This window comes from Chelonia mydas, chromosome 6 (assembly GCF_015237465.2).
Source record: "Chelonia mydas isolate rCheMyd1 chromosome 6, rCheMyd1.pri.v2, whole genome shotgun sequence".
NCBI lineage: Eukaryota > Metazoa > Chordata > Testudines > Cheloniidae > Chelonia > Chelonia mydas.
Window position 1 is genome coordinate 7,185,170 of NC_051246.2, and position 19,497 is coordinate 7,204,666.

Below are 19,497 nucleotides of genomic sequence, written 5' to 3' on the forward strand. Positions count from 1 at the left end.
TTTCTCAATTGCTTTGTGTACCCTGGTAGGGGCTCTGATGCAGATTCTTCTGTCTCCTTGGAGAAGGCTTTTAATTCAGGCATGTGTTTGACGTTTTGGCAAGGAAAGGGTGCACTGCAACCATGCCTGCCCTAGGCCCCCCCCTCTGGAATTTCTTTGGGTTTGGACCTCACCCCCTTGTGAAGCTTTCCAAAGGCAGAGTTTTTCTCCCCCCAGCCTTGAAGAGACAGTGTTATTTTTTACAAGGGTAGCAGGAATAACATTCTTTAATGGAATGCTTTGGATCGGTAAGATCCTCTCAGTTATCCCACTCTCTCCCCTCAACAGGTCAGCTTGATGGACTCCCCCCTCCAGGAGATCTGACCCCCAATCTTCCCCTAAAACCTGATTCACAGGAGAGGGGTCTGGTATTTTAAATGCAGATTTTTCACCCTTCTCCTGGGAAAAAGCCTCCCTACAAAAGGTGGGCAGACCCTCCAGTCTCCCTTCACCTTCCGTCTGGACTTCCCTCTCTGGGCTTCCCTCTGGGTCAGATACTCCTGTGTCCCCCAAAAGGGAAGGTGACCCTGGTCCAACTGTAGGCTCACAGCTACCAGCTATGCCAGACCCTTAACCTGTAGCCCAGTGGGCCAGCTTACCTCTATTATATTCATTGCTTTGTTATTCTGCTTTATTATATTTAGTAGTGATGCAAGGAACCTACAGGCTTTTATCCTGTAAGATCTGGCTTTAGTAGATAGTGTGAGGCTTGAGGTCCACAACCTTTGGTTATAGATAAACTTAGGTAACTCATAAGTTATAGGAAACTGAAAGTATCATGCCAGAGGGGGATTTTGTCCAGAATACTGACATCAGCTACCCACAGAACAGAGCTAACACCCACAGAACATAGTCCGACCACAAAGCCGCTATGACAGCAAATTGACATGTATGCTAATAGGGTAACATCAAACACAGTGATGAGCTCCCAAAATCTTAACAACGGGTTCCCTCCTCACCCCACAAGGGGGTCGTTGCCCACCCCTGCCCCCCGGGACTCCTGCCCCATCCACCCCCCTCCCCTGTCCCCTGACTGCCCCCAGAACCAGGCAGGAGGGTCTCGTGGGCCACCGTAGTGGCTGCCCACCCCTCCCCTAAGAGACAGAGGCACCTGCCGGGGGGCGAGGTGGAGAGTCCCGGCGGTGCTTACCTGAGGCAGCTCCCAGGAAGCATCTGGCAGGTCCCTCTGGCTCCTAGGGTCATTACACAAAGTAAAACTATTTCCCCATGTTTACCCCCCCACACATTGTTCCTCACACGTTCTTGTCAACTGCTGGAAATGGCCCACCTTGATTATTACTACAAAAGGTTTTCTACCCCCCACCCCGCTCTCCTGCTGGTATTTGCTCATCTTAAGTGATCACTCTCCTTAGTTTGTATGGTAACACCCATTGTTTCGTGTTCTCTGTGTATATAAATCTCCTCACTGTATTTTCCACTGAATGCATCCGATGAAGTGAGCTGTAGCTCACAAAAGCTTATGCTCAAATAAATTTGTTAGTCTCTAAAGTGCCACAAGTCCTCCTTTTCCTTTTGCGAATACAGACTAACACGGCTGCTGCTCTGAAACCAGTGATGAATCTGCACATGAACAAAACCTGAGGGACAGGAAACACCTCTTGGAGCAGCTGAATGAAATCTCAAAAGCTGCAGAAAAAAATGGAAAAACAAAACCAGGAAATGGCATTTTGTGACATTATGGACTATGATGGAGAGAAACACAATCGGTACATCCCTGGGCTGTGGCATGGATTCCCTCCCATGGCTTCCTTTAACCCAGGGTACAGTAAAAGTGTTTATGAGTTAAACAAATATCTATTTGAATTTATCACACATCTTTCCTATACCCATTCCCTTTTGGACACTCCACAGTTTATGGAATGGTGAAGAGCTTGTAAAATACTGTAGCACATGAAAACTTCATCTTCAGCTTCAGAAATAGCCTTCAGGTTTCAGAGAAGTAGCCGTGTTAGTCTGTATCCGCAAAAACAACAGGAGTACTTGTGGCACCTTAGAGACTAACAAATGTATTAGAGCATAAGCTTTCATGAGCTACAGTTTACTTCATCGGATGCATAGAATGCAACATATAGTAAAATAGATAGATAGAAGTTACCATACAAACTGTGAGAGGCTAATTAGTTAATTAGTTAAGATGAGCTATTATCAGCAGGAGAAAAAAACCTTTGTAGTGATAATCAAGATGGCCCATTTAGACACTTGACAAGAAGGTGTGAGGATACTTAACTTAAGGAAATTGATTCAATATTGGTAATAGCCTTGTAGTTGAAGACATGAACAAGCTTTCTATGAGGTATGCAGAGTGGGAATGGGATTTCCTCAAGGAGATGCATCTCTGTGTATCTGAAAAAGATATTTGCATTCAGAATCAGCCACCAGAGAAATCAGACACCAAAGTCTTAACCAAACTGAAGAGTGAGGCACTTGAGAAACTGAGGTGGGGAGAAGAGATGATTTTGGATCATTTAAAACTCTATTTTGAAAGTGAAACAGCATGTCTAACTGATTGAAAAATATCGGAGAGTTTAAAGGGCCTCATAAAACAACTTGAAACTTATTCAGTTAGCAAGTGTGAGGATGCTATTCAAATTCACATCGTGCAATACAAGACAGACAATATCAAGTCTCAGTGCATGGAAATTATTCAAGGTAAAATTGACAGAGTCATAAGCGCCGACACTGTGGGTGCTCCAGCCCCAGAGCACCCATGGGAAAAAATTGGGGGTGAGCAGCACCCACCGGCAGCCCACAGATCAGCTCCTCCCTCTCCCTCCCAGCACCTCCCACCTGACGATCAGTTGTTCAGTGGTGTACAGGAGGTGCTGGAGGGAGGGGGGGTGGAGGAGGAGTGGGCAGGAAGAGGGGGTTAGAGGTGTAATAGGGTAGCAAGGGGCGGGGTGGGGCAGGACAGGGGCGGAATTGGGGCTGGAACAGGTTGAGTGGTGGTGGAGGTTTGGGGAAGGGGTGGAGTGGGGGGCAGGGCCCCGGGTAGAGCAAGGGCTGAGCACCCCCTGGGAACTTGGGAAGTCAGTGCCTCTGGATGGAGTGTTGAGAGATTGCAGGAAATGAGAACATAAACTAGACAATAAAGAAATGGCAAGAGAATTTGAAAAGATGTGGGAAGAAGAATTGGAGCTTATGGAGTTCTAGCTGAAAAGGGATCTGGAGAATTGAGGAAGTGCCATTTATGGGAAGCTACAAGAAGCTAGAAGCCTGAGTTATAGAAGGAAGTGTTTTACAAAGAAAAATCAAAAGTTAATCTTTAAATTATTGTTTAGTTTGATCTATATTATGAAAACATTTATCACAGCCATAATGCAATGGCTCATCCCACACTGGTTCATACCACAAAGTTTAAGAAATTTTTTTTACCACACCAGGTAATACTACAAAGTTTAAGTAAAATTCATAGAGGAGTGGAAGAGTTATTTCACATCCATAATACAAAGGTTCATACCACAGTGCTTCATACCACAAAGTTTCAGTAGAACAGAAGGATCTCTTAAAATCATAAAAGAAAAGTGCAAGAGTTATATCAAAGAAAAGGTCATTTCCAAAGTAGATTCCAGTGAAACCTACTGCTGCAGGGAGTTGTTGGACCCTCTCACTGATTATACACAGCAACAGGATGTTCAGAAGCTTCCCATTAGTGCTTCCTTTGAATTGGATGTGAAGCTTCACATTTTGGGGGAGGCAGCTTGGAGTTTGAGAAAATGCATGAAGATTGTACCAAAGAAAACGATCCATATCAACATCTGGAGAAACTGAAGTTTCAGTGTTTCTCCAATTTCAGAGATTGTTATCTTGAGAAGGCTTCTGTCAAAATATGGCCAGGGATTTTGATGATCTATGTCTCAAACCTGCCCTCCAGGATTATGTTCAGAAAAGACTTGGAATGGAAATAATGAACAACATTCTCAATGAATACAGTAGCCGGAAGTTTTTCCAATGTACTGTAGTGAAGATGCTGCTGGAAGAAGAAAACTTTGATAACTATTAGAAACACATTACTAACTATGGAGAATTTGTCAAGACATGGATACATAGACAGCTGGTAGATTACTACAAAGGGAAGGCAAGTTTGGAGGTTATGGGGGAAAAAGTTCTGTCAGCAATCATTAAAAAAAGTCAGGAAATTCCTGGAAAATTCGAGAGACGATGAGACCAATGGAGTTTTTGCCTTCTTGGACAACTTCTATAGTGTGTTTGAGAAGGACCTTGTCATCTCTTAATAGGAATATGGTTTGGCAATAGAGCAAATCCTGACCAGTTGCTGATTTTATCAAAATCTTTCTTCCTCATTGCGAACAACATATTTTATCTGAATATAAAGACTGAGCAATTTAATCCAAACTCTCCCATCTGTCAGTGAAGCCCCAGGACGAAATCTTTATCTATGTCCTTGTCACCTGATCACATGTACTACAGTCGTGGCTAACATGAGTTTGCTCTGGTACCAGTATGCTTTCCTTCATACCACAAATTCTTTGTGAAATCAGATGTTCAGCAACTAAGGTGAAAACAATATCCTGCTCAGAAAACTGGCTGAAACAATAAGGGGTGTCAATGCCAAAATGTAATGCACTCCAGCCTTGGCACTCTTTTATGGGCCCACTCGTTTCACACAAAGATGGTAGACGTACAACTTAATTCCACCATGTGTATAATATCAGGCAAACTTAAATCTACTTCTCTACCATGGTTACTGGGTCTCCGCCCAGTGTTCGCAAAGAGGAAAGTCTAGTAAAAGTTGTGACAAAATTGCATTATATGACACATCTACCATTAATTAAAGACTTGCTTAATCCACCACATGGTCATCTGTCTTCGCAGGGATTCCATGAAGTCCTGAGGCTGCAGTGTTAATTAAGGAATTCCTGACCGACTATGCACCTCGGGGATGTTCAAATGTCCAGAAACCAGTCATATAAAGAGCTTAATTTGTGTCAGGTCACATACTGACAGGTTTCAGAGTAACAGCCGTGTTAGTCTGTATTCGCAAAAAGAAAAGGAGTACTTGTGGCAGCTTAGAGACTAACCAATTTATTTGAGCATAAGCTTTTGTGAGCTACAGCTCACTTCATCAGATGCATCCGATGAAGTGAGCTGTAGCTCACGAAAGCTTATGCTCAAATAAATTGGTTAGTCTCTAAGCTGCCACAAGTACTCCTTTTCTTTTTAGGTCACATACTGTGCATGTGAGTTCATGCTATGCAGAGGGCACCATTTGTTCTAGAACAGGTATTATCATTGTTGCTCCAGACCTGGCACTTCTTTCTCTACAAATTAAGCCCTGGTTATTTAACAACCACATACTTTAAATTGAGCAAAATGGGATCTCCTCTCCAAGGACAGTTTGCACTGCACATTTCAAAGGAAAACAGGAACAAATGCTTGGGGTTGGCCATAGTGCACACAGCATGGATATAAGAAGCTCTCTCCCGATGTAACTGTTTCAGAAAGTTGTGACGAGAAGGTGAGCCATCCCGGGTTCACACAAGGCTGTGAGAGGAAACCGCTCTGAGGTTTGTGCAGTAACCAAACCACGAGCAGGTGTCCGCACAATGACTTATTTACCAGAAAGAGTCACAAACACCATTTCTCAGAAACAGCCAAAAACAGGAAGAGGTGAACCTGAAAGGCACAGTAAGCATTTGTTCAAGGTAGGGTAAGTCTTCTGTGTGGCTTTTTACCCAGCATTGGGAAACGGGGCCTGTTGCTTCTCTGTGTGCTCCTCATTGTCTGTCAGTATGTGTCCACCTCAGACCAGACCCAGAGCAAAGACACACAGAACAGCATTACAGTCCTCATGCAGCTAGCTTCAGTCAGAGCTGAAACTTCCTGCTGGGAAGAACCTAGCAGGAGCCAGGAAGTTGTCCCAACATGGTGCAGTTTGTCATGCACAGCTTGTAGTTCCCCCAGCGGCTGCTGCAGCGCCCTGGAGCCTGGGCTGCACCAGGTATCCATTCGATGCTCACAACCCTTAGAGAAAGATGCAGCAAATGAAACCCTTCTCCCTGGTTTCATGGTAACCTCAGCATTGGGATGTTTTATTAATTATTACTATTATTATTATTATTCATGTGTATTACCTCAGAGCCAAGGAGCCCTAGTCACAGACCAGGACCCCTTTGTGCCAGGCACTGTACAGAAGACAGTCCCTACTCCAAAGAGCTCATAACATAAGCGTGAGACCAGAGACAAGAGCTGCCTGCGGTTGATGGGGAATAGTAGGAAACAATGAGCCAGTATTGGTGAGTCTGAGAGCCAGGCATCTCAGGACATCTCAATGGATTTCATAGCCCATCAGCTGATGGGTGGAGGAGAGGCCTCGTTTGATAGAGCAGAGGATGGAGGGTGAGTTGATAGGAATGGAGAAGCTGTGAGCGTATGGCATAGGGAAGGGCAAACAGGGTGGGCCATGTGCTGGGATCAGGAACGGAGGAAACATGGCTGCGATGAGGCAGAGATGAGGAGTTGGGGAGGGAAAACATTCTAAAGTTGTGTCTTAATTACACTTTTTTCTGTGGGCCAGATCCTGAGAGGGCTGAGCTCCTGCAAGTCAATGGGAGTGGTGTGAGTTCATCACCCCTCAGGGGCACGTGTTCTCCCCACACACAGCCCCCTTGCTCATCTGCTCAGAAGTGGCTCCTTCACCCAGTCTCTCCCCCGGTGCTGTCAGACTCCTAGGTTCAAAGTTAACTGTCCTTCTCCTCCCCAAACCCTTGTAGAGAGTGACAGATCAGTTTCTGTGGCAGAGTCAAATGAAGGTTGTGGGGTCACCTCTCTGGAGGGCTGTGAAAGCAGATAAGCCATGAACCCTGAAACAGCCATGCAGTTGCCACCTGCAGCCTCCATCCGCAACAGCTGCTCCTTTTCATTTCAGGGAAACTGAGTCTCTAGCTGGGTCATGGAGAGTCCCTGGCCCTGATTCTGGTGTGAGGTAAATGAGGAGCAGCTCCCCTGGCAGGTTAAAGGGGTGTCCATGAGAGGAGAAGCAGGAACTAGGGTTCAGTGTTTACAGGGTGGGGCCTGTCTGCATTGTGGTGTTGTGCTGGAAGGTGTTAATAGCTGCGTTCAAGCATGCACAGAAGCCCTGGGAGCCCTGGTTCTGTGGCACATGGACAGAAGTTTTTGGAAAGTGTAGGGGACAATTTCCTGGTGCAAGTGCTGGAGGAACCAACTGGGGCAGAGCTCTTCTTGACCTGCTGCTCACAAACTGGGAAAAATTAGTAGGGGAAGCAAAAGTGGATGGGAACCTGGGAGGCACTGACCATGAGATGGTCGAGTTCAGGATCCTGACACAGGGAAGAAAGGAGAGCAGCAGAATATGGACCCTGGACTTCAGAAAAGCAGGACTCCCTCCTGCTGCTGGGGAAGTGTACAGTACAGGACTCTGTATTGGGCCCTGAAGGGGTGTCTCGTCTCTTGGGGCACACCCTTCTTGGTAAGGGGTGGAGGGGGGGTTACAGTTGTTTATGTTAGCTGTAAAAGCTATGTATTTGTGCTAAACTATTATTTTACATTTGCGGAGATAGAGTTACTAGAAGATAAAGACAGATTAACAAGTGATTGTGTATGTCAGATCCGTTTTTGCTCGACATTTATGCCCTACATAGTAATGCTCAACAATGGGCTGCCAGAAACACAAGCCTTATGAACGTGGATCTTGATTATGCAGGAAGCAGTGAGAATGAGAGAGAAATTGTATTGTCATCCAGATGTCCTCTAAGTCGGTGCTTCTCAAGCTATCTGATGTGGGGGACCGGCAATTTTTTTTTTCCAATGTGCACGCAGACCGGCAGCCGATGGCTCGCGAACCGGCACTTTGAGTAGCACTGCTCTAAGTGACACCGACAACCGTGATTCTCTGCACCCTCTCAACTTTCTCTGTGCTGTTCTGCTTGCCTCAGACTGTTTCCTACAGCAGGAGATCCTGTCCAAAATGTCCATGTGTCACTTTGCCCTCCCACTGCTGCTGCCTGCCCTCGACACCCCCAAGGGCACCCTACTGCTGTGGGTCATGAGGGACATTGTGAGGAAGTGGAGGCCGCACTCACTGGCACAGAGCAGAGAGTTCAGAGAGGAGAGCCTGGTGCTCACAGTAATGTCAACCATTTCCTTTGTGTGGATGGGGAGCTGCAGCTTCTCCAAGTCCAAACTCCTCAATGAGGTTCTCAGCCCCTCCCAGCAGCACCACAATTTCTTTATCCATCGGGATATGGACTCTGGGAATGTCCCTCGGGAAATCGCAGATGGGCTGATCGATATTTCCTGGTATTTCCCTGGTTGGAACAAGGATTCAGATCTTTTCTGCGAGCTCATCATAGTAACAAATCATCATGGATGCATCAAGTCACACCAGCTGCAGTTTTGTTTTTCACAGAGGTCTCCTCAGCAGTGTTCTTCTTAACTGATAGCATCAGTGAAAGAGAATATGCACTGCTGTCATCTCTGCGGGGATCAGCTACTAAACACTGCTTCATCGTCAAGCACTAGGCTCAAAAAGACAAGGAAACACTGGGATTTTTGAAGAGGTTAGCTTCAGCACTGAAACGGGAACTATCATAAGCGTTGGTGAAAGACAATAACAAAAATGAATCAGATTTTGTGAAAATTATGCTATCCATCATAGGACGTATAATGAACTCATCTCCCAAGACAGTGAATATGGAGAACGTGGCTGTGACAGTGTGTGACCTGGGAATCTGGGTAGATGAGGACAGTGAAGAATGCTAGAGAGTGAGAAAATGCGCAAAAGGGTCACTAGACATATAAAAGCTGTTGCAAAGTATAACCAAGAGAAGTGAGAGTCCTAGGGGATCTCTGGAAAAATGTAGGAAAATGGAGAAAGAGCTGTGTCGAACGAAGGTGCAAGAGCACAACCCGTCAGAAGTCTATCAATGTCAGCTGAAAGATAAATCACTGGAGTTCCACACACAGTAGAATAAATGCTCCTTCGTGGGGGGAATGACTAAATTCATTAATGGAATAGGACTATTACTTCCACTGCAAAAGCACTCCATCCTCAGATGGATTAAATTTAGTCTGGATTCTACTGCCAGAGAGAATCTGTCTGAAGGCAGACGTGAGTATAAAGACAATTGTGAATATTTAGAAAATAACCCACAACCGCTAGCAGAACTAGATATGTTAATCTCTTCTGATTCCCTATGGATTGAGCATTTTATTTGTGAGTTCGGGCAGCTTTGCAAGGCTGAATGATCAATGGTTAAAGAAGTCAAAATACTGACAAGTGAAAGGAAATTAATTCATCTCCTAGACATAGCAGCTGACCTGATGCTGGAAGGGTTTCCCATGGAACTGATCAGTGGAGAGACAGCCAACATCCCACTGCAGTGGGTGACAGATGTTCTGACTGAGCTCTAAGCCAAGCTGGGGGGAAGGTCCAGAACGCTGGTTCTGACGGTGCTGGGAATGCAGAGCACTGGGAAATCCACCCTCCTCAACACCATGTTCGGCCTGCAGTTTGCAGTGAGCAGTGGCCGATGTACACAGGGAGCCTTCATGACGCTCATGAAAGTGGCAGAGAACTTTCGGCAGGAACTGGGCTGTGATTTCTATGAGGAATGCAGAGTGGGAATGGGATTTCCTCAAGGAGATGCATCTCTGTGTATCTGAAAAAGATATTTGCATTCAGAATCAGCCACCAGAGAAACTAGACACCAAAGTCTTAACCAAACTGAAGAGTGAGGCACTTGAGAAACTGAGGTGGGGAGAAGAGATGATATTGGATCATTTAAAACTCTATTTTGAAAGTGAAACAGCACGTCTAACTGATTGAAAAATATTGGAGAGTTTAAAGGGCCTCGTAAAAGAACTTGAAACTTATTCAGTTAGCAAGTGTGAGGATGCTATTCAAATTCACATCGTGCAATACAAGACAGACAATGCCAAGTCTCAGTGCATGGAAATTATTCAAGGTAAAATTGACAGAGTCATAAGCGCCAACTCCGTGGGTGCTCTGGGGCTGGAGCACCCATGGGAAAAAATTGGGGGTGCGCAGCACCCACCGGCAGCCCACAGATCAGCTCCTCCCTCTCCCTCCCAGCACCTCCCACCTGCCGATCAGTTGTTCAGTGGTGTACAGGAGGTGCTGGAGGGAGGGGGGTGGAGGAGGAGTGGGCAGGAAGAGGGGGTTAGAGGTGTAACAGGGTAGCAAGGGGCGGGGTAGGGGCAGGGCAGGGGCAGAATTGGGGCTGGAACAGGTTGAGTGGTGGTGGAGGCTTGGGGAAGGGGTGGAGTGGGGGCAGGGCCCTCGGTAGAGCAAGGGTTGAGCACCCCCTGGGAACTCGGGAACTCGGCGCCTCTGGATGGAGGGTTGAGAGGCTGCAGGAAATGAGAACATAAACTAGACAATAAGAAAATGGCAAGAGAATTTGAAAAGATGTGGGAAGAAGCATTGGAGCTTATGGAGTTCTAGCTGAAAAAGGATCTGGAAAACTGAGGAAGTGCCGTTCATGGGAAGCTACAAGAAGCTGGAAGCCTGAGTTATAGAATGAAGTGTTTTACAAAGAAAAATCAAAAGTTAATCTTTAAATTATTGTTTAGTTTGATCTATATTATGAAAACATTTATCACAGCCATAATGCAATGGCTCATCCCACACTGGTTCACACCACAAAGTTTAAGAAATTTTTTTTTACCACACCAGTTAATACTACAAAGTTTAAGTAAAATTCATAGAGGAGTGGAAGAATTATTTCACATCCATAATACAAAGGTTCATGCCACAGGGCTTCATACCACAAAGTTTCAGTAGAACAGAAGAATCTTTTAAAATCATAAATGTAACCCTTCTGCCCATCAGAGTTGGCAGCAACAGGGGCCGGGTTCAGTATCTAGGGGATCCATTCCAATAACACAATGCAAAACCGGCTCGAGCCCCCACCCAGTGACCTGGGACAAATATATACCACCCCCGCTGGGCGCCTCCAAGAGGCAATACTTCCCCTCTCACAAGCACAGAGTCTGAGTGTAGCAAAAAGCCTTTTAATAACAGAGAGAAACAATGTGGCATTATGTTGGGGAAACACCACCAACAAGATTCATAACACAACCCATGAGCAAAAAACCCACCCCAAGCAAATTGGGGCATGTCCTTTCCCTTTGGTTCTTGAGTCCAGCAACCCAAAATCACCCGAAGTCCCAAAAGTCCAGCGACCCAAAAGTCTCTGTCCCTGGTCAGGGCAGCCCCAGAGTTCGAAAGTTTATCTGCAGAGTTTTACCTCCCAACCTGGGTGGAGATAAGGGGCACCTTACATGGTCCAAAGCTGATTGTCCCACCTCTCCATGGGGCTCCGCTCCACCATGAGCTGCTCCAGGCATCCGACAAACTGCTCTGCTCCACCAGCCGCTCTGCCAGCCGTCCCACAAACTGCTCTGCTCGCCATCTTGCAAACTGCTCCACCATATATCTTCAGGCTCCCCCACTACATAACACAACACTCAGTGATTTCAGCTCTTAGTAAATTTAGCTCTTTTGTGATTTCAGCTTGTAGTAGGGGAGCCTCAGTGCTAGTGCACCATTGGCCCAAAGTGAATTCAGCTCAGCAGCCTGTAACTAAGCTCCTAATAGAATCAAAATTAGCTCTAATATTCCACAATGGAGAAAGGAGGAAGTGCAATTAGCATGTAAGGCCCTCACCAAGGGACCCATACCACCAGGTATTAATACCTATCCCCAGCCTCTCTCCCTTCACTGGGTTTTGGAACCCATGACCCTTGCCTAGCAAGTGCTGCTTAGTTGATGGTGAGTCCCTCCATCATAACAAAAGCCCGACTACAGTTCCACTGTCCTTGATTCACATAATCAGGATAACAACAGTTTATTCCTGCCCCAATAACAGAGACACTGGGGCTCCTACAGCAGTCAAAGTGACCATCTAGGCAGGGTGGGTGTGCCTATGCAAATGAGATCAGCCCCTGAAGTTCTTTTCCACAACCCACCATGACTCACCACCAGTTGTGAGGGTAGAGCTCATCCTGACTCTGCTTACATAAAAGAAAAGTGCAAGAGTTATATCAAAGAAAAGGTCATTTCCAAAGTAGATTCCAGTGAAACCTACTGCTGCAGGGAGTTGTTGGACCCTCTCACTGATTATACACAGCAACAGGATGTTCAGAAGCTTCCCATTAGTGCTTCCTTTAAATTGGATGTGAAGCTTCGCATTTTGGGGGAGGCAGCTTGGAGTTTGAGAAAATGCATGAAGATTGTACCAAAGAAAACGATCCATATCAACATCTGGAAAAACTGAAGTTTCAGTGTTTCTCCAATTTCAGAGATTGTTATCTTGAGAAGGCTTCCTGTCAAAATATGGCCAGGGATTTTGGTGATCTATGTCTCAAACCTGCCCTCCAGGATTATGTTCAGAAAAGACTTGGAATGGAAATAATGAACACCATTCTCAATGAATACAGTAGCCGGAAGTTTTTCCAATGTACTGTAGTGAAGATGCTACTGGAAGAAGAAAACTTTGATAACTATTAGAAACACATTACTAACTATGGAGAATTTGTCAAGACATGGATACATAGACAGCTGGTAGATTACTACAAAGGGAAGGCAAGTTTGGATGTTATGGAGGAAAAAGTTCTGTCAGCAATCATTAAAAAAAGTCAGGAAATTCCTGGAAAATTCGAGAGACGATGAGACCAATGGAGTTTTTGCCTTCTTGGACAACTTCTATAGTGTGTTTGAGAAGGACCTTGTCATCTCTTAATAGGAATATGGTTTGGCAATAGAGCAAATGCTGACCAGTTTGCTGATTTTATCAAAATCTTTCTTCCTCATTGCGAACAACATATTTTATCTGAATATAAAGACTGAGCAATTTAATCCAAACTCTCCCATCTGTCAGTGAAGCCCCAGGACGAAATCTTTATCTATGTCCTTGTCACCTGATCACATGTACTACAGTCGTGGCTAACATGAGTTTGCTCTGGTACCAGTATGCTTTCCTTCATACCACAAATTCTTTGTGAAATCAGATGTTCAGCAACTAAGGTGAAAACAATATCCTGCTCAGAAAACTGGCTGAAACAATAAGGGGTGTCAATGCCAAAATGTAATGCACTCCAGCCTTGGCACTCTTTTATGGGCTCACTCGTTTCACACAAAGATGATAGATGTACAACTTAATTCCACCATGTGTATAATATCAGGCAAACTTAAATCTACTTCTCTACCATGGTTACTGGGTCTCTGCCCAGTGTTCGCAAAGAGGAAAGTCTAGTAAAAGTTGTGACAAAATTGCATTATATGACACATCTACCATTAATTAAAGACTTGTTTAATCCACCACATGGTCATCTGTCCTCGCAGGGATTCCATGAAGTCCTGAGGCTGCAGTGTTAATTAAGGAATTCCTGACCGACTATGCACCTCGGGGATGTTCAAATGTCCAGAAACCAGTTATATAAAGAGCTTAATTTGTGTCAGGTCACATACTGACAGGTTTCAGAGTAACAGCCGTGTTAGTCTGTATTCGCAAAAAGAAAAGGAGTACTTGTGGCAGCTTAGAGACTAACCAATTTATTTGAGCATAAGCTTTCGTGAGCTACAGCTCACTTCATCGGATGCATCCGATGAAGTGAGCTGTAGCTCACGAAAGCTTATGCTCAAATAAATTGGTTAGTCTCTAAGCTGCCACAAGTACTCCTTTTCTTTTTAGGTCACATACTGTGCATTAGAGTTCATGCTATGCAGAGGGCACCATTTGTTCTAGAACAGGTATTATCATTGTTGCTCCAGACCTGGCACCTCTTTCTCTACAAATTAAGCCCTGGTTATTTAACAACCACATACTTTAAATTGAGCAAAATGGGATCTCCTCTCCAAGGACAGTTTGCACGGCACATTTCAAAGGAAAACAGGAACAAATGCTTGGGGTTGGCCGTAGTGCACACAGCAAGGATATAAGAAGCTCTCTCCCGATGTAACTGTTTCAGAAAGTTGTGACGAGAAGGTGAGCCATCCCGGGTTCACACAAGGCTGTGAGAGGAAACCGCTCTGAGGTTTGTGCAGTAACCAAACCACGAGCAGGTGTCCGCACAATGACTTATTTACCAGAAAGAGTCACAAACACCATTTCTCAGAAACAGCCAAAAACAGGAAGAGGTGAACCTGAAAGGCACAATAAGCATTTGTTCAAGGTAGGGTAAGTCTTCTGTGTGGCTTTTTACCCAGCATTGGGAAACGGGGCCTGTTGCTTCTCTGTGTGCTCCTCATTGTCTGTCAGTATGTGTCCACCTCAGACCAGACCCAGTGCAAAGACACACAGAACAGCATTACAGTCCTCATGCAGCTAGCTTCAGTCAGAGCTGAAACTTCCTGCTGGGAAGAACCTAGCAGGAGCCAGGAAGTTGTCCCAACATGGTGCAGTTTGTCGTGCACACCTTGTAGTTTCCCCAGCGGCTGCTGCAGCGCACTGGAGCCTGGGCTGCACCAGGTATCCATTCGATGCTCACAACGCTTAGAGAAAGATGCAGCAAATGAAATCCTTCTCCCTGGTTTCATGGTAACCTCAGCATTGGGATGTTTTATTAATTATTACTATTATTATTATTATTCATGTGTATTACCTCAGAGCCAAGGAGCCCTAGTCACAGACCAGGACCCCTTTGTGCCAGGCACTGTACAGAAGACAGTCCCTACCCCAAAGAGCTCATAACATAAGTGTGAGACCAGAGACAACAGCTGCCTGCGGTTGATGGGGAATAGTAGGAAACAATGAGCCAGTATTGGTGAGTCTGAGAGCCAGGCATCTCAGGACATCTCAATGGATTTCATAGCCCATCAGCTGATGGGTGGAGGAGAGGCCTCGTTTGATAGAGCAGAGGATGGAGGGTGAGTTGATAGGAATGGAGAAGCTGTGAGCGTATGGCATAGGGAAGGGCAAACAGGGTGGGCCACGTGCTGGGATCAGGAACGGAGCGAACCTGGCTGCGATGAGGCAGAGATGAGGAGTTGGGGAGGGAAAACATTCTAAAGTTGTGTCTTAATTACACTTTTTTCTGTGGGCCAGATCCTGAGAGGGCTGAGCTCCTGCAAGTCAATGGGAGCGGTGTGAGTTCATCACCCCTCAGGGGCACGTGTTCTCCCCACACACAGCCCCCTTGCTCATCTGCTCAGAAGTGGCTCCTTCACCCAGTCTCCCCCCAGGTGCTGTCAGACTCCTACGTTCCAAGTTAACTGTCCTACTCCTCCCCAAACCCTTGTAGATAGTGACAGATCAGTTTCTGTGGCAGAGTCAAATGAAGGTTGTGGGGTCACCTCTCTGCAGGGCTGTGAAAGCAGATAAGCCATGAACCCTGAAACAGCCATGCAGTTACCACCTGCAGCCTCCATCCGCAACAGCTGCTCCTTTTCATTTCAGGGAAACTGAGTCTCTAGCTGGGTCATGGAGAGTCCCTGGCCCTGATTCTGGTGTGCGGTAAATGAGGAGCAGCTCCCCTGGCAGTTAAAGGGGTGTCCATGAGAGGAGAAGCAGGAACCAGGGTTCAGTGTTTACAGGGTGGGGCCTGTCTGCATTGTGGTGTTGTGCTGGAAGGTGTTAATAGCTGCGCTCAAGCATGCACAGAAGCCCTGGGAGCCCCGGTTCTGTGGCACACGTACAGATGGACAGAAATTTTTGGAAAGTGTAGGGAGACCCAGATGGAACCAGCCCTGGAACCGATGGAACAACCAGCACCAGACCCATTGCCAGCACTGAACCCAGTACTTGCAACCTCAACACCAGAAGGCCCCACCAAACCTGAACCGGCAGCGGCCGATAATCCTACAAAAGAGGCTCAGCCGGACCCTGAACCCCAACATAGTGCACCAGCGGAGAGCGGTTCACAGTCAATGGAAACAACCTCATCCCCCACATCGCTTCCAGAGGGACCAAGCATAGGTCCACAATCCAATGAGGAACTGATGTCTCCAGCATCAAGGGAACAGTTCCAAACTGAACAGGGAGCAGATGAAAGCCTCCAGAGAGCTTGGACGGCAGCACGGAGAAACCCACCGCCTCTCTGCTCTTCTAATCGATCCAGGTTTGTTGCAGAAAGAGGACTTTTATACAAAGAAACTCTTTCTGGTGGACACCAGGAAGACTGGCATCCTCAGAAACAGTTGGTAGTTCCAACTAAATACCGGGCCAAGCTCTTGAGCTTAGCCCACGATCACCCTAGTGGCCATGCTGGGGTGAACAGGACCAAAGACCGTTTGGGGGGGTCATTCCACTGGGAGGGAATGGGCAAGGATGTTTCTACCTATGTCCGGTCTTGTGACATATGCCAAAGGGTGGGAAAACCCCAAGACCAGGTCAAAGCCCCTCTCCAGCCACTCCCCATCATTGAGGTTCCATTTCAGTGAGTAGCTGTGGATATTCTGGGTCCTTTTCCGAAAAAGACACCCAGAGGAAAGCAGTACATACTGACTTTCATGGATTTTGCCACCCGATGGCTGGAAGCAGTAGCTCTAAGCAACACCAGGGCTAAAAGTGCGTGCCAGGCACTAGCAGACATTTTTGCCAGGGTAGGTTGGCCCTCCGACATCCTCACAGATGCAGGAACTAATTTCCTGGCAGGAACTATGGAAAGCCTTTGGGAAGCTCATGGGGTAAATCACTTGGTTGCCACTCCTTACCACCATGAAACAAATGGCATGGTGGAGAAGCTTAATGGGACTTTGGGGGCCATGATACGTAAATTGGTAAATGAGCACTCCAATGATTGGGACCTAGTGTTGCAGCAGTTGCTCTTTGCCTACAGAGCTGTACCACATCCCAGTTTAGGGTTTTCACCATTTGAACTTGTATATGGCCGCAAGGTTAAGGGGCCATTACAGTTGGTGAAGCAGCAATGGGAGGGATTTACACCTTCTCCAGGAACTAACATTCTGGACTTTGTAACCAACCTACAAAACACCCTCCGAACCTCTTTAGCCCTTGCTAAAGAAAACTTACAGGATGCTCAAAAAGAGCAAAAAGCCTGGTATGATAAACATGCCAGAGAGCGTTCCTTCAAAGTAGGGGACCAGGTCATGGTCTTAAAGGCGCTCCAGGCCCATAAAATGGAAGCATCGTGGGAAGGGCCATTCACGGTCCAGGAGCGCCTGGGAGCCATTAATTATCTTATAGCATTCCTCACCTGCATCCAAAAGCCTAAGGTGTACCATATTAATTCTCTAAAGCCCTTTTATTAAAGAGAATTAAAGGTTTGTCAGTTTACAGCCCAGGGAGAAGATGAAGCTGAGTGGCCTGAAGGTGTCTACTATGAAGGGAAAAGTGCTGGTGGTGTGGAAGAGGTGAACCTCTCCCTGACCCTTGGGCGTATGGAGCGACAGCAGATCAAGGAGCTGTGCATTATCTACAAACCGACGTTCTCAGCCACCCCAGGACTGACTGAACGGGCATACCACTCCATTGACACAGGTAATGCTCACCCAATTAAAGTCCAACCTTACCAGGTGTCTCCTCAACTAAAACTGCTATAGAACGGGAGATCCAGGATATGTTACAGATGGGTGTAATCCGCCCCTCTGGAAGTGCATGGGCATCTCCAGTGGTTCTAGTTCCCAAACCAGATGGGGAGATACGTTTTTGCGTGGACTACCGTAAGCTAAATGCTGTAACTCGCCCAGACAACTACCCAATGCCATGCACAGATGAACTATTAGAGAAACTGGGATGGGCCCAGTTCATCTCTACCTTGGACTTAACCAAGGGGTACTGGCAGGTACCGCTAGATGAATCTGCCAAGGAAAGGTCAGCCTTCACCACACATGTCGGGCTGTATGAATTTAATGTACTCCCTTTCGGGCTGCGCAATGCACCCGCCACCTTCCAAAGACTTGTAGATGGTCTCCTAGCGGGATTAGGAGAATATGCAGTCACCTACCTGGACGATGTAGCCATCTTTTCGGATTCCTGGGCAGAACACCTGGAACATCTACAAAATGTCTTTGAGCACATAAGGGAGGCAGGACTAATTGTTAAGGCTAAAAAATGTCAAATCGGCCTAAACAGAGTGACTTACCTTGGACACCAGGTGGGTCAAGGAACTATCAACCCCCGTCAGGCCAAAGTGGATGCTATCCAAAAGTGGCCTGTCCCAAAGTCAAAGAAACAGATTCAATCCTTCTTAGGCTTGGCTAGTTATTACAGACGATTTGTACCGCAATACAGCCAAATCGCCGCCCCACTGACAGACCTAACCAAAAAGAAACAGCCAAATGCCGGTCAGTGGACCGAAGAGTGTCAGAAGACCTTTAACCAGCTTAAGGCGACACTCACGTCTGACCCTCTACTAAGGGCCCCAGATTTTGACAAACCGTTCCTAGTAACCACAGATGCGTCCGAGCGTGGTGTGGGAGCAGTTTTAATGCAGGAAGGACCGGATCAAGATTTCCACCCTGTAGTGTTTCTCAGCAAAAAACTGTCTGAGAGGGAAAGCAACTGGTCAGTCAGTGAAAAAGAATGTTACGTCATTGTCTGCGCTCTGGAAAAGCTACGCCCATATGTTTGGGGACGGCGTTTCCATCTGCAAACCGACCATGCCGCGCTACAGTGGCTTCATACCGCCACGGGAAATAACAAAAAACTTATTCGGTGGAGTTTAGCTCCCAAGATTTTGATTTCGACATCCAACACATCTCAGGAGCTTCTAACAAAGTGGCTGATGCACTCTCCCATGAAAGTTTCCCAGAATCAACTGGTTAAAATCATCCTTGAGATGTGGGAAATATTGTTAGTCTTCATACAGTTAGTAGTATATTTGGAGGTGCATGTGTCTTATTAATTCTGTTTTTCCTAGAGCTCCAGGAAGAAATCCCAGCCAGTGTTTTACCCTAGATGTGATTTGGGGGGCATCTCATAAATATAAAGGGAAGGGTACACACCTTTAAAATCCCTCCACACACCTTTAAAATCCCTCCTGGACAGAGGAAAAATCGTTTCACCTGTAAAGGGTTAAGCTAGGATAACCTCACTGACACCTGACCAAAATGACCAATGAGGAGACAGGATACGTTCAAAAACTGGAAAGAGGGAGATCCTCAAAGGGGTCTGTGTCTGTCTGGGTGAGGCTTTTGCCAGGGACAGAACAGGAATGGAGTCTTAGAACTTAGTAAGTAATCTAGCTAGATATGCGTTAGATTATGATTTCTTTAAATGGCTGAGGAAATAAGTTGTACTGAATAGAATGAATATTCCTGTCTGTGTGTCTTTTTGTAACCTAAGGTTTTGCCTGGAGGGATTCTCTATTTTGAATCTAATTACCCTGTAAGGTATTTACCATCCTGATCTTACAGAGGTGATCCTTTTCTTTTTATTCTTTCTTCTATTAAAATGTTTCTTTTCAAGAACTGAATGCTTTTTTCATTGTTCTAAGATCCAAGGGTTTGGGCCTGTGGTCACCTATGCAAGTTGG

The 19,497-nt window shown here is 46.1% G+C and overlaps 1 protein-coding gene and 1 pseudogene across 11 annotated transcripts in view; one reads left to right on the plus strand and one right to left on the minus strand.

Moving 5' to 3' along the window:
- Positions 1-19,497, minus strand: part of LOC119566252 (interferon-induced very large GTPase 1-like) — an 858,959-nt gene that overhangs the window by 556,162 nt on the left and 283,300 nt on the right. The gene's annotated exons all lie outside the window — the stretch shown is intronic.
- Positions 6,350-8,614, plus strand: LOC119566339 (annotated as a pseudogene).